This window comes from Labeo rohita, chromosome 18 (genome assembly GCF_022985175.1).
Source record: "Labeo rohita strain BAU-BD-2019 chromosome 18, IGBB_LRoh.1.0, whole genome shotgun sequence".
Classification (NCBI taxonomy): domain Eukaryota; kingdom Metazoa; phylum Chordata; class Actinopteri; order Cypriniformes; family Cyprinidae; genus Labeo; species Labeo rohita.
Window position 1 is genome coordinate 26,920,626 of NC_066886.1, and position 12,894 is coordinate 26,933,519.

The following is a 12,894-nucleotide window of genomic DNA, read 5'->3' on the forward strand; positions in this document are numbered from 1 at the left end:
AGCTCTATTCTTCATATTGGCAAAGAACTTATCAAGAAAATACAAAATCTATGGTATGATATGTTAACTTGGTGCTCTAAACTGCCAGTTGTGTTGTGGTGGGCAGTGGTGAGAGCTGACATTTATGGTCTCATTGTTCAAATCATGGTCTCCACCTAAGCTGCCCACATCTGGCTATTTATAGAAAAGAAATGCACTCAAAAATAGTGACTAGTACTAAAAATCAGCCATGTCAGACTCATATAACATCAGCAAAGCAAGATAAAGGTATGAGGGAGGACAAATAGTACTAGCCACTTTGACATTTTCCATAATGAATCATCTTAACTTGCTTTGCGCTCAGATTCAGATTCTCTGTCAAGTTAAAACCACCATGATCTTACTCCAAATCAGATCGCAAAAGACAAGACTACAAGCCATCTTACAAGGCTGTGCTCTCATTTAAAGGAGTGTGATAATTCTAATTCCTGTAAATATCCTGGTTTTAATTAAAAAAAAAAAGAGAGATACGTTTATAGGGCGTTAGAAACTGTTAGAAATGGTGTGATGACATGTGGTCTGTGAGATCTTGCATAATTTGGTGAAGATGGTGGTTTTTATGTCTATGGTGGGCTTTATCAGAAAAACTGATAAAAGTTGGACTTCTCTCAGAGATGCTATGCTTCTATTTCTGTGCTTCAGACTTAATGTGGTCAAAACACATGACAGATCCCTTAATCTTTCCATTCAGGAATGCGTTTACGTGAACTGACTCATACTGCAGTGGAATTGGCATCTGGCACGGCTGATCCCAGCTTTGAACGAGTCAGTCGGGAACCTCCATAAACTCATTCCACTTCAGTGACGTCAATAAGACAATTAACTATGAGAAAGACTGAAGTCACAAGATGAGCCACCGCATGTGTAAACAAATGCATACTTACTTACATCTTGGCACATCCCAGCGGTCCTCACAGGGATATGAATAAACCAAAAAAGAATGGAAAGATGAATGAAAACTGGAGTTATTCTGAGCACAAACAACAGTTCAAGACTGATATGAATCAGAGATCATGGACTCCACCCTACTGGGTCAAAGAGAATCTTAAGGGTGAACTGTGTCATTTCCATTAGCGTCACTAAACCAAATGACAAAAATAACGACAACGTTTCGCAAACACTTTGTGTGTGTGATCTAAAAAGCTCATATCATATAGAAAAAATCTTCACACAGTAATTGCTGCTGATGAACTTCACTGTGTAGGAAATAAATAAGTGATCGAGTAATCAGTTTCAGTAATAATTTCAGTCATGTTTTAACATTACAAATCAAAAAATGCTTATAGATAAACTTTTTTTTGTGGGTCAAGCTGTGCTTTTTATCCATGTTTGTGTATATGTGTGCATGCAGCCTGGTCTCACTGTTTATACATAGATACATAACATGTACAGGTACAAAAAGTTACTTTTTTATGTTTAGATTGAAGTTAAAACATTGTACTGGTAGCATCTAAAATGTAAGCAATTTTCTATATTTGCAGTTATAGAAATATAATATATTTTATGTAATAAAAATATTTTTATTTATTTATTTGGCCATTTTTAGATATATTTTAGATATCTTAACCCTTAACACATCCACATTTATAGAGCATATAAAATGAATATATAACACATAATAGACAGAAAAATATACTGTGACAATTTTAGCTTTAATATAATATTAAACAGATATTTTTTGAGGCACTAAACGTTCCTATAAACCTAACCCTGACACTTCTTAAAAATATATTAAAAAAATATACTATGCATTTGCGGTAACAACAAATGTTTAATTTGTAATGAGTGTGGAATTTGTCAATTACAGTTGCTACTGAGGATGGAGATCAAGAACACAATCACATGGATTCTGAAGATGTGGATTACTGCACACAAATAAAATGAATTACTTATGATCATTTGATGTTATGCTTTTGTTGTATTCTAAAACAAACAAAAAAAAATAAATAAATAAATAAATAAAAATAAAAAATAAAGAAAATTGTTAAACTTATTTTATGTCCCACTGCAAACAAAATAAATATTACATGATAATAAATGGTTAAAAGAAGTATTAATTTTAAGGTATTCTTGTTTAATATTATGTACTCCTTTGAAATGAGTTGGTGGCTAAAAATATATTTTGACGTTATTGGTAACCAAAGCAATCATTGACCTCTGTAGTATGCACAAAAACAAAACAAAACAAAAAACAAAACAACAAAAGTCAATGGTTACCGTCAACTGTCTGGTTACCAACTTTGCTCATAAAATCTTATTCAATACATTTGACTACTCATGAGATCACATTGGGGTGTGTCTGTGTGTGTGTGTGTGTGTCATTTTATCCCTTGCTAAAGGCTATCAATGAAACATCACCCAAGCTTTATGCTCTCTGGACTGTCTAGACTGATATTTTCCTCCTATCATTTCCTGGCTGTTTTTGTATGTAGTTTTGTCATGGGTGGCCCTCTTCAGTGCCAGGCAGAGAGATTGTTGTAGGTTTGATTCCCGCTGTCGGAGACTAAACAGACTGCTGTGTGTTTTTTATCTATTAAACGTGGCTCCTGCAGCCTGCATTATCACAACCGTGCCAAAAACTGGAACACGTTTGGTGTGTATTAATAGATAATTATAAACAATTATGAGTGCCGAGGCTACAAGTGGAAAAAGAAAGGTCATTCTGTGGCCTAAATAAAATGGGTGAACTGAAAAAGAGATAACAGGTAGAAATACACTTTTTAAAGCCTTTATATCCACAGAAGTCAGGGTTTATCTTTTTACCCGGTTGGCTTGGATCGTCTTCTCTGTCCCTTTTGGATATTCCCACATTAGGAGTGTCCGCGCTGCTCTCCAGGGCCATAGCTGGGAAAGGCAGCAGCCTGGTGTTCTCACATTCAGTCCAGGCTGCTTGTACATTGGCCAGATGTGTGGATGAAGAATAGACCGCCAAACCATCTCAGATGTGTTCAGAGCAGCACAGCCAATCGCTGAACATCGACACAAACCTGCAGGGAGACATCAGCTGATTACTGGATATAGGGATGAGGTCTGGCTATGAGGAACTAACCTAGATTGATTTCATGGAAAAGATGCTGGTACAGCAGAAGGGGTCTGTTTTCATATATGGGCAATTCTACAGAATTGTGAGTTTATATCATGCAATAGCAAGAAAAAAAGAACTGTAAGATAAAAAGTTGCATGCAATTACCTTTTTCTTCCATGGCCGGAAATGGGCTTTTATAAGCATTCAAAATGAATTACCAGTGAAAAATGAAAATGTATAGAATGGTTACTGTTCAGTAACATTTACACACCTTAGTCAATGTACTAGGTGCGGTTTTAACATTTAAAGGGGCCTTTTTAAATCAAATTACCCACATTTCCGCCCACACAGTGAAAATGCCTGTTACAACTCATCAGTTGTTTTAGTTTAGAAATATACATATAAGCTGAATAAAACATGAAACATCTTGTCTTGTGTTTACCACAGAGCTTATTTCAGAATCAAAAACCCACTGACTTTAGGATGATGGAACCAGAAGTGCTAAAATGCTAAAGTGCTAAAATTCATTTCTGGGTTTTAGCCTATAAAAAGATGTAAACCCTGCAGCACTCAACAGAATTGGTGTTTGATGAATTTATTAAAATATTCTCATAAATAACTATAAAATATGTTACACTGTACAAATTCTTCTTCCTCTAGTGGTAGCTGATGGTTAGTTAGACTGGATATTTTAATTAGATTTAATAGTATTAAATTATTGTTTATATTTATTTGTATATATGCCTAATATGAAACATCAAATGTCTGTGCGAGTGCATGCTGCAAATATAAATACTGAACTGAACTGAATGTAAAGGTAAACATCTTGAAGCTCTTTGATGTAAACTGTAAAAACCCAAAGTTAGTATAACAGACTACATCATAATTTAGCAAAGACATCATCTCTTTATAATAAAAAAAAAAAAAAAAATGGAAACATTCAATACTACATTCAATACTATTAATGAGCAAAATCCAGACAATTTACTATCCCATAATGCCACGGGAGCTGTGTAGACGTTAGATTTAAAAACTTTGAAAATAAAAAGCCTGAAACTGAGCTGAGCGCCTCTTTTGAAGTGTTTGTTGCACCTACATGTTTCAGCACATATAGATCAAAGGACAATGGCAACATGGTGGATAAAGTGAATCCGAGAATATACAATACATATATGCTTTTTTTAATGTTAGCACTTTTAGCACCTGGTTAAACCGGCTTGTGGATGTTTAATGAATAGGATTAAGATTATTTTTGATAAATAGTGACATTTAGTGCACTTGCCCTTGGATTTACATAAAAATTTTCTAAAATATATGACTACAATTTCTTATTAGCTAAGCTGCACCTTTCCTTATCTGCAATGAGGACAAACATGGACTAGAAATAAGACGGAGAGATAAAAATTGGGTGGTGAAGCTTAACAAACTGCAGACTTGCAAACCGCAGCTTGTACTGTGATAGAACACCTTTTCTTCCCCCACACTGTGAACGAGTGCAAGATGAGTAGGCGGCAGCACACCAGATAAGAAAAAGGGAGAGAGATACAGAGAGTTTCAGGTCACTGACACTACAGCCGCAACATACTCCAAGACTGCAACTGAAGGCCAGTTTTGCGGCCTCTTCTTCGGGCTGACCGGAGGAACCCGACCCCGTGAACCGGTTCTGTGTCGACACCTTCCCTTTCAGCTGTCATTGCACTTTCACAATCTCCACGAGTGAAGTGGAGCATCGACAGGAAACCACTTTATCGGGAGCACAAACTTTCTCAGAAAGCCATCAAACATTAGACACAGTAACAAGGGACTAAAGAATAGTTCTTGTAGAGTGAAACACTAGGTCATAGGTTTGATTTCCAGGGAACACACTCAAATATACATTCAATGCACTGTAAGACACTTTGGATAGACTAAATCTAGAATTTGGACACAGTCAGAGTCTTAATCCCTTTTAAATAGTGGTTTAGATGTTTTTGCTCGTTGTATTGAAACGTGCTGATATCAGCATGAGAGATGTACTGGTATCTTGTATAAACCAAGTCTGCTGCCAATAAACGCCCACATACTTCTCTGATCTGACATATGAATTAAAAAAAAAATAAAGAAGAAACAAAGCAGAGGACAGTTTTGTGGTCTTCTTGACTGATGGCCTATAAAACAAAAACAGAAAAACACCAAAGCAACTGCGAACAAAAGACATGCCTTGGTATTTGATTTAGACAAAGACATAGACTTTATCTATGCAGGGGAGACCGGGGATGGTTGTACAATTTTTGATGTTTCTGTCATTTCTGGGTGACAGTTAAAGGGTTAATGTTTGTTAATAAAGGTGAGTAAAGGCCTCCTGTAGCAAATCGATGTATTTTTGTAAGAAAAATATCCAGATTTAAAATGTAAGAATCACTTTAATCTAGCTTGCGCTAACAGTCGTACACAGAAGCAGCTCCGGGCAGATGACGTAGGACATCAGCATTGCGCATGCCCCGCTCAGACGTGACGAACGCGAAGGTGCTGTGGAGAAATCAAAACAAAACAACGTCATGATTTAGTTCAAAACAAGGATTTGTAAATAAAAATGTCGGAGGATTTTGATATAAACCAAGAGGAGACTGGTTTTCCTTTGCTAAAGTCAGGAAACTTTGCTTCCTTTGCTCATGTAAACAAACGTTGGTTTTCATGAGACTCACAGGCGTATGCGCAACGACGACATCCTACGTCATCCTACGTCGTCCGCCCGGAGCAGCTTCCGTGTACGACTGTTAGCGCCAGCTAGATTGAAGTGATTACATTTTAGATATGGATATTTTTCTTAAAAAAACGCATACATTCACTACAAGATGCCTTTATCCACGCCCTGGAGCCATGTGAGGCACTTTTTATTATGGATGGATGCACTTTATTGGACTTGTTTTAGACTGATAAAGAGAAACACCCACCTATGCTGTTCTAAAGCTTGGAAGTGCCAGGATCATTTTTAAAAATAACTCCAATTGCATTCGTCTGAAAGAAGGAAGTTATATATATACTTAGGATGCTGGGAGGGTGAGTAAACAATGGGTTCATTTTAAATTTTGGGTGAACTAACCCTTTAATGACAGACATGTAAAATGTAAGAATCACTTTAATCTAGCTTGCGCTAACGGTGGTACATAGAAGCAGCTCCGGGCGGATGACGTAGGACGTCAGCATTGCACATGCGTCGCTCAGATGTGACGAATGCGAAGGTGCTGTGGAAAAATCAAAACAAAACAACGTCATGAATTAGAAGTTCAAAACGAAGATTTGTAAATAAAAATGTCTGAGGATTTTGATATAAACCAAGAGGAGACTGGTTTTCCTTTGCTAAAGTCAGGAAACTTTGCTTCCTTTGCTCATGTAAACAAACACTGGTTTTCATGAGACTCACAGGCGTATGCACAACGACGACATCCTACGTCATTGGCCTGGAGCAGCTTCCATGTACGACTGTTAGCGCCAGCTAGACTGAAGTGATTACATTTTAGATATGGATATTCTTCTTAAAAAAACGCATACATTCACTACAAGATGCCTTTATTCACCCCCTGGAGCCATGTGAGGCACTTTTTATAATGGATGGATGCACTTTATTGGACTTGTTTTGGACTGATAAAGAGAAACACCCACCTATGCTGTTCTAAAGCTTGGAAGTGCCAGGATCATTTTTTAAAATAACTCCGACTGCATTCGTCTGAAAGAAAGAAGTTATATATACTTAGGATGCTGGGAGGGTGAGTAAACAATGGGTTAATTTTCATTTTTGGGTGAACTAACCCTTTAATGACAGACATGTAAAATGTAAGAATCACTTTAATCTAGCTTGCGCTAACAGTGGTTCATAGAAGCAGCTTTGGGCAGATGACGTAGGACATCAGCATTGCGCATGCCCCGCTCAGACGTGACGAACGCGAAGGCGCTGTGGAGAAATCAAAACAAAACAACGTCATGAATTAGAAGTTCAAAACAAGGATTTGTAAATAAAAATGTCGGAGGATTTTGATATAAACTAAGAGGAGACTAGTTTTCCTTTGCTAAAGTCAGGAAACTTTGCTTCCTTTGCTTGTGTAAACAAACGTTGGTTTTCATGAGACTCACAGGCGTATGCGCAACGACGACATCCTACGTCATCCTACGTCGTCCGCCCGGAGCAGCTTCCGTGTACGACTGTTAGTGCTAGCTAGATTAGAAGTGATTACATTTTAGATATGGATATTTTTCTACATACATTCAGTACAAGATGCCTTTATTCACCCCGCGGAGTCGTGTGAGGCACTTTTTATTATGGATGAATGCACTTTATTGGACTTGTTTTGGACTGATAAAGAGAAACACCCACCTATGCTGTTCTAAAGCTTGGAAGTGCCAGAATCATTTTTAAAATAACTCTGATTGCATTCGTCTGAGAAAAGGAAGTTATATATACTCAGGATGCTGGGAGGGTGAGTAAACAATGGGTTAATTTAAATTTTTGGGTGAACTAGCCCTTTAATGTCAGACATAATAAAATTGTCCATCGTAAAATTGAACATGAACACTTTAAACATTTAGATACACCCCTCGATCTGTCTTTCTCATCCAAGATGTAGGCATACTGAAATTCAAAGAAAACATATAAATAAAGCAAACAACAACAACAACAAAATTGCTCGGAGTAAGTTATAACATGTTTCATTGATGTTACAGCTAACCTAGAGACTTGTAGCCATCCGCCAGCTAACAGCCAAAACAACTTGCATGAAAAATATCTACACAGACACCCAGTAAACATAATTTAACTTTGATGAGTTTAACTACAAAGCAGTGACTGCCATCACAAAAAAATTAAGTATATAAACTTATTTAGTTTTTTTACTTATTAAGTTTTTATTTTTTTTTTCTCCTCTAACATCTGCCACAGGGCTCTACTTCCTCACATGTGGAATAAGAACTAAACTGAATCAGGTGATTTTGTAACTTGTTTCTTGAAAAATTGGAAGTGTTACAACTGACCCGTGTTACAGTCACCCCTGGTCTTGTCTACTAAATCTGAAAGTGTGGTTCAATCATTCTATTAGTTTTTATGTCTAGCACACAGTATGTGTGATATATATTTCATCATCAACAGGGTCTGCGTGAACTTGCTTGTGCAGCATGCTCGTAATATTCACAGTTAAGGTGTTGCTTAAAAAAAAAAAAAAAAAAAAACTAGTCAAAGAAGAAACTGACAACGTCTATACAATAGAAGTCAATGGGGTTCAAAATTCTTCAAAATGTCTTGTGTCTGTGTTCCATAAAAGAAAGAACTTCAGATATAAACCTATAACTAGTAGTATTTACTTACTTTTTCAGTTACGTTTGATTAAAAAAGTGTGCATATCTTCCGATGATCTTCTGTGACTTTGTTGATCCTCCAGTGAAAGTAACGTATTTCAATTTATTGTCTTAAATTTCGCCACTGCAAATGTTCATTGATCTGCCTCTGCTTTTGAGTGTCATGCCCACATCTTATTATTAAATCAACAACTGGTGCATAGAACCAAGCCCCGCCTACTTTTTTTCTTATTCAACAATCTGTTGAACACTCGGATGTTTCAATACCAAAGAAAATATTTGTCACAAACTGTTCCAGTTCAGTCTGATTTGGGTAAACTAGTTCAAAAGAATGATTTCTTCACAAACTGGACACCACAATTCGATATCAAAAGGATGATATTGCTATTACCTACGACTTTAGTATCAATAAACTCCTGATTACTGCTTATTAATAGTAAGGTAGTTGTTAAACTGGATTAAGGGATGTCGAATAAACAAGCCAGTATGCTAGTAATGCTAATAAGCAACTAGTTAATAGTAAAAATTGGTCCCTAATCTAAAGTGTTACCAATACTTTTATAGATAATCTGTTTTAATTTAGCTTCCAGAGTATATATAGACAAATGGATATGACCTCTGCAAATGAGGAGGACACTGAGGAAGAAGTCAAGTGAAGACACTTTATAAATGAAAGTACCAGTCTGTGCTCAGGAAGACATTAATGCAAAGCATCTGTGTGCAGCAGAGCTGGAGAGGATCCTTGTATTTTTAGCTGAGGATGTGCCTCTCATTTACCTGCAGACGCAAAGAGCAATGATTTATTGATCCCAGCATTTGGCCGGCCGCTCCAAAGCTGAATTAATCAGGTGTGAGACACATGGAGCCTTCAGACAGGGAAAAAGAGGGAGAGACGATGAGAAGAAAAGAAAGATTGCAGACAAGGGAGGGGCAGCATGAGTCAAATTGGAAACATGTCCTTTCAACATGTCCAATCTGGCTGAGCCTATCTTATCTTCAGGTGAGAGACGATGACCCCCGTGGTGGAAGGCAGGATCGCGGCTTGGCGGAGGAGATTCAAGACGATGCCTGATCCTCGCTCTTTCTCTTTTTTCGGTGGCTTTGATGTACAACTGGTGCATTTTAGGCATGCTCTGTCACTAAAGCACTATTTTTATCTGCTCTCAGGTGGGATTGGGTCCAGATGGGACACTTACTCCTGTGGGTGTGGATTTCAACATAAACTTTTGGAAATTCAATTACAATTTTCTTACTGAACCCAACCTGCATGACTTTATCTTCTGTGGAATATGCTTTGAAAAACGTCTATACAATAGAAGTCAATGAGGTTCAACATTCTATGTTCTTTTGTGTTTGTGTTTCGTAGAAGAAAGAAACTTCAGGTATAAACCTTAGTTGGATGGAAACTAAGGACGAAAATAAGGCTGTTAAGGATAGACTTAGCCTTTACAATACCATGCAATGTATAAAGTGATTTTGACAACTCACACCTTTCAAAACTGTTTTATGGCTGTTTTTGTCTATTGAAAGTCTTTTAAAAAGATGTTTTATTAGCTGAACAATCAGTATAATGTTAAACACCAGAACAAACCATTGAACGCACTGCATTTCATTTCCTCACAACGTAAATTTTATTCCTGCCAAATTTTAAACGTGGCACTACAATGACTAAGGTCAATGTTTGCAAAAACACATTAGCATACTACTCTTACTATTTCTTCACAATATTCAGAGCCAATTTTCTATATGCATGAAGCATAAGATCTACTACAATTATCATAATGTGCTATATATAACATATCTGACAATGCACTGCTCTCGACGAGAGATTTGTGTTGAGAAATGCAAAATAACAAATTTCTATGCCCTTTAAGTGTAGTGGAAAATATTGTAATTACAAGTTCTGAGCACATGAACGATCAAGTGAAGTCATATTTACAAGTGAAAAATTCATAATGTAAACAATATACAGGTTGCAGAGTTGTGACATTAGAAGAGGTGTGTTGATTTCAGACATGGTGGAAACACTAATCAATTGATAACATCATACAGGATATTTAAAATCTATAGATCAGTGAGCGGAAAGTAAGTCTGTTGCAAATGATGTTAGTCACTCAACTTTAACTGTTTGCTTCACATAGAGTTGAGTTATAGAAATTACACTTTTCATCATTTTGATTTTAGATGTGCTGTACTCGAGTAATACATTTAGGTTATAAAAATGTGGGGATACTGTTTTGAAATATTTCTAAAACATTGATTGGAACATTATTCAAAGGTTACAAAACCATTTCTTACAACATTCTTCTAACTTTTGCACCCGAAACATGATATTTCATTTTTTATTATTATTTTTTTTTTAAATATTATAAGAAAGCTAAAATGTCAAGTTTTCTCATTGTAATTAGAATGTTATTTAAAGGTTACAAAAACTTTTCTTAATCATACTATTTTTTTTATCCAAAAAAAAGACATTAATTGTAAGTATTCTAAGAATGATAAAAGGCTGTTTCTTAGAACATTCTTAGTTCTTTAGAATGTTCATGAAGTACTTGAAGATGAGCGTTTGAGGTTAAAAAGTAAATAAATTGTCAATTTGTTTCAAAAATGGCCGATCGTTTCACTAGATATGACCCTTCTTCCTCAGCTGGGATCGTTTAGAGACATTTGAAGCTGCATTTAAACTGCATTTTGAAAGTTCAAACTTAGGGGCACCATTGAAGTCCATTATATGGAGAAAAGTTCAGGAATGTTTTCCTCAAGAAACATAATTTCTTATCGATTGAAGTGAACATCTTGGATGACAAGAGGGTGAGTAAATAATCTGTAAATTTTTGTTTTGGAAGTAGACTTCTCCTTTAATAAAGTTGTACAAATGTTTTATAAACATTATAAGAATGTTTTGTCCTGACATTTACATAATTTTTAAGAAAAACATTAGTGAAATCCATGAGAATGTACCCGCTGGCTGGGGAGTTATTTGGCTTTATTGTTCATAATATAATGCATTTGTTTTGCTTAGACTAATGTAATGTTTCCAAATTGAATGCATGAGATAACATTATAATGAACGTCCATCTTAAGCCCAAAGTAGTACACTTCACTTTTTACACGTACGCAAGGGACAGAGTATAGTACATTTGATGTGACTATACTCATTAGACTTCATTAGTAACTAGACTAGTAACTTCATTAGAATTTCATTAGTATGCACATACTGTACACACAAGACCCAATTTTTGTAACCGAACTGCGTGCGCAGGTTGCACATGCGCATTGAGACTATTTTGCAATAACCAGTTGTTCCACAAGGTGGCAACACTGTCCTGGGCTGTTGTTTCACAGTAGAAAACGAAACTAAAAAGACAAAACAACATCAACAAAATTGTGGTGATGGCAACAACAACAGACAAGCGCTTGTGAGCGAGAGGATATGAGATAGCCTTGTTTCAAAAGAGTTCAAAAATATTTGTTACCGGTCATAACATACGGGGGAAAACAGAGCAAACACTGGACATGGATGAAGCTTTCTAGTGCGCATGTGTTGATCACCTGCGTTAGTGCACAACATCAAATGGAGTATACTTTAAAAGGCTACATGTTCAACTGTACACATGTGTTAGCGTATTGTTAATTTTTTATGGACTTAAACATATGTAATAGGTTGCTTGCTGCATCCATGGCTGTAACATTCATTCTCAGTACTCTGAAAAACTTTTAACACAGGATGTGATATTCAACATGCTGATGAACTGCACTGAACAATTAACTCAACAAAGCCCACAAAAACACAATAACAACCCTAAACAAAGTGAATGCCTCAATCTCTGATCCCACTTGTTGACAGTTCTGATATGGGGGTTAAACACAGCTCTCTGCTGGCAGATCAGGGTGTATGGGGCCAGGTTTGGCCCCGCAGGAAGTCTGCAGGATGCTCCTTAAAAGGCCTCTACTTCCTCTGGCTTTGAAGAGGCCAGAGCTTCTGCGAGGAGGGCATGGTGCCATATTCAGATCTGACGGATTTCCTTTTTCCTCAAAGATTCAGCTGAGTCTCCTCTTTTAAAACAGGGTGAGATAAAGAAAAAAGGGTGGAGGAACTGAAAGGTGAATTAAAAGAGAGCATTTGTCGGGCATTCGCTTAAAGCTTGAGCCAAAACGTCTGGAGAGAATCTGATCTTGGCATTGCTAAAAATATTGTTATATCCGTGTAACTCTTATGAAAAACGGGAGGATATTAAATGAATCTAGTGACTTAAATGTGCTTAAATTTATGACTGGTGGTAGTAGCCAGTAGCCACTCATAATAAACAATACTATATAATTTATGGTAAAAACAGAAAATCTGTTATTGAAGGGGTAATATTTTATATGCAATAAAGTCCCACAAATTCTGGAAGTGATACCAAGCCAACCAAAACCTTTTTGTTTGTTTGTTTTTACACTTTTACTGTGAATGCTGACCATGATTTTTTTTTGAAGAGCATGTTATTAAGGGATATTTTTAT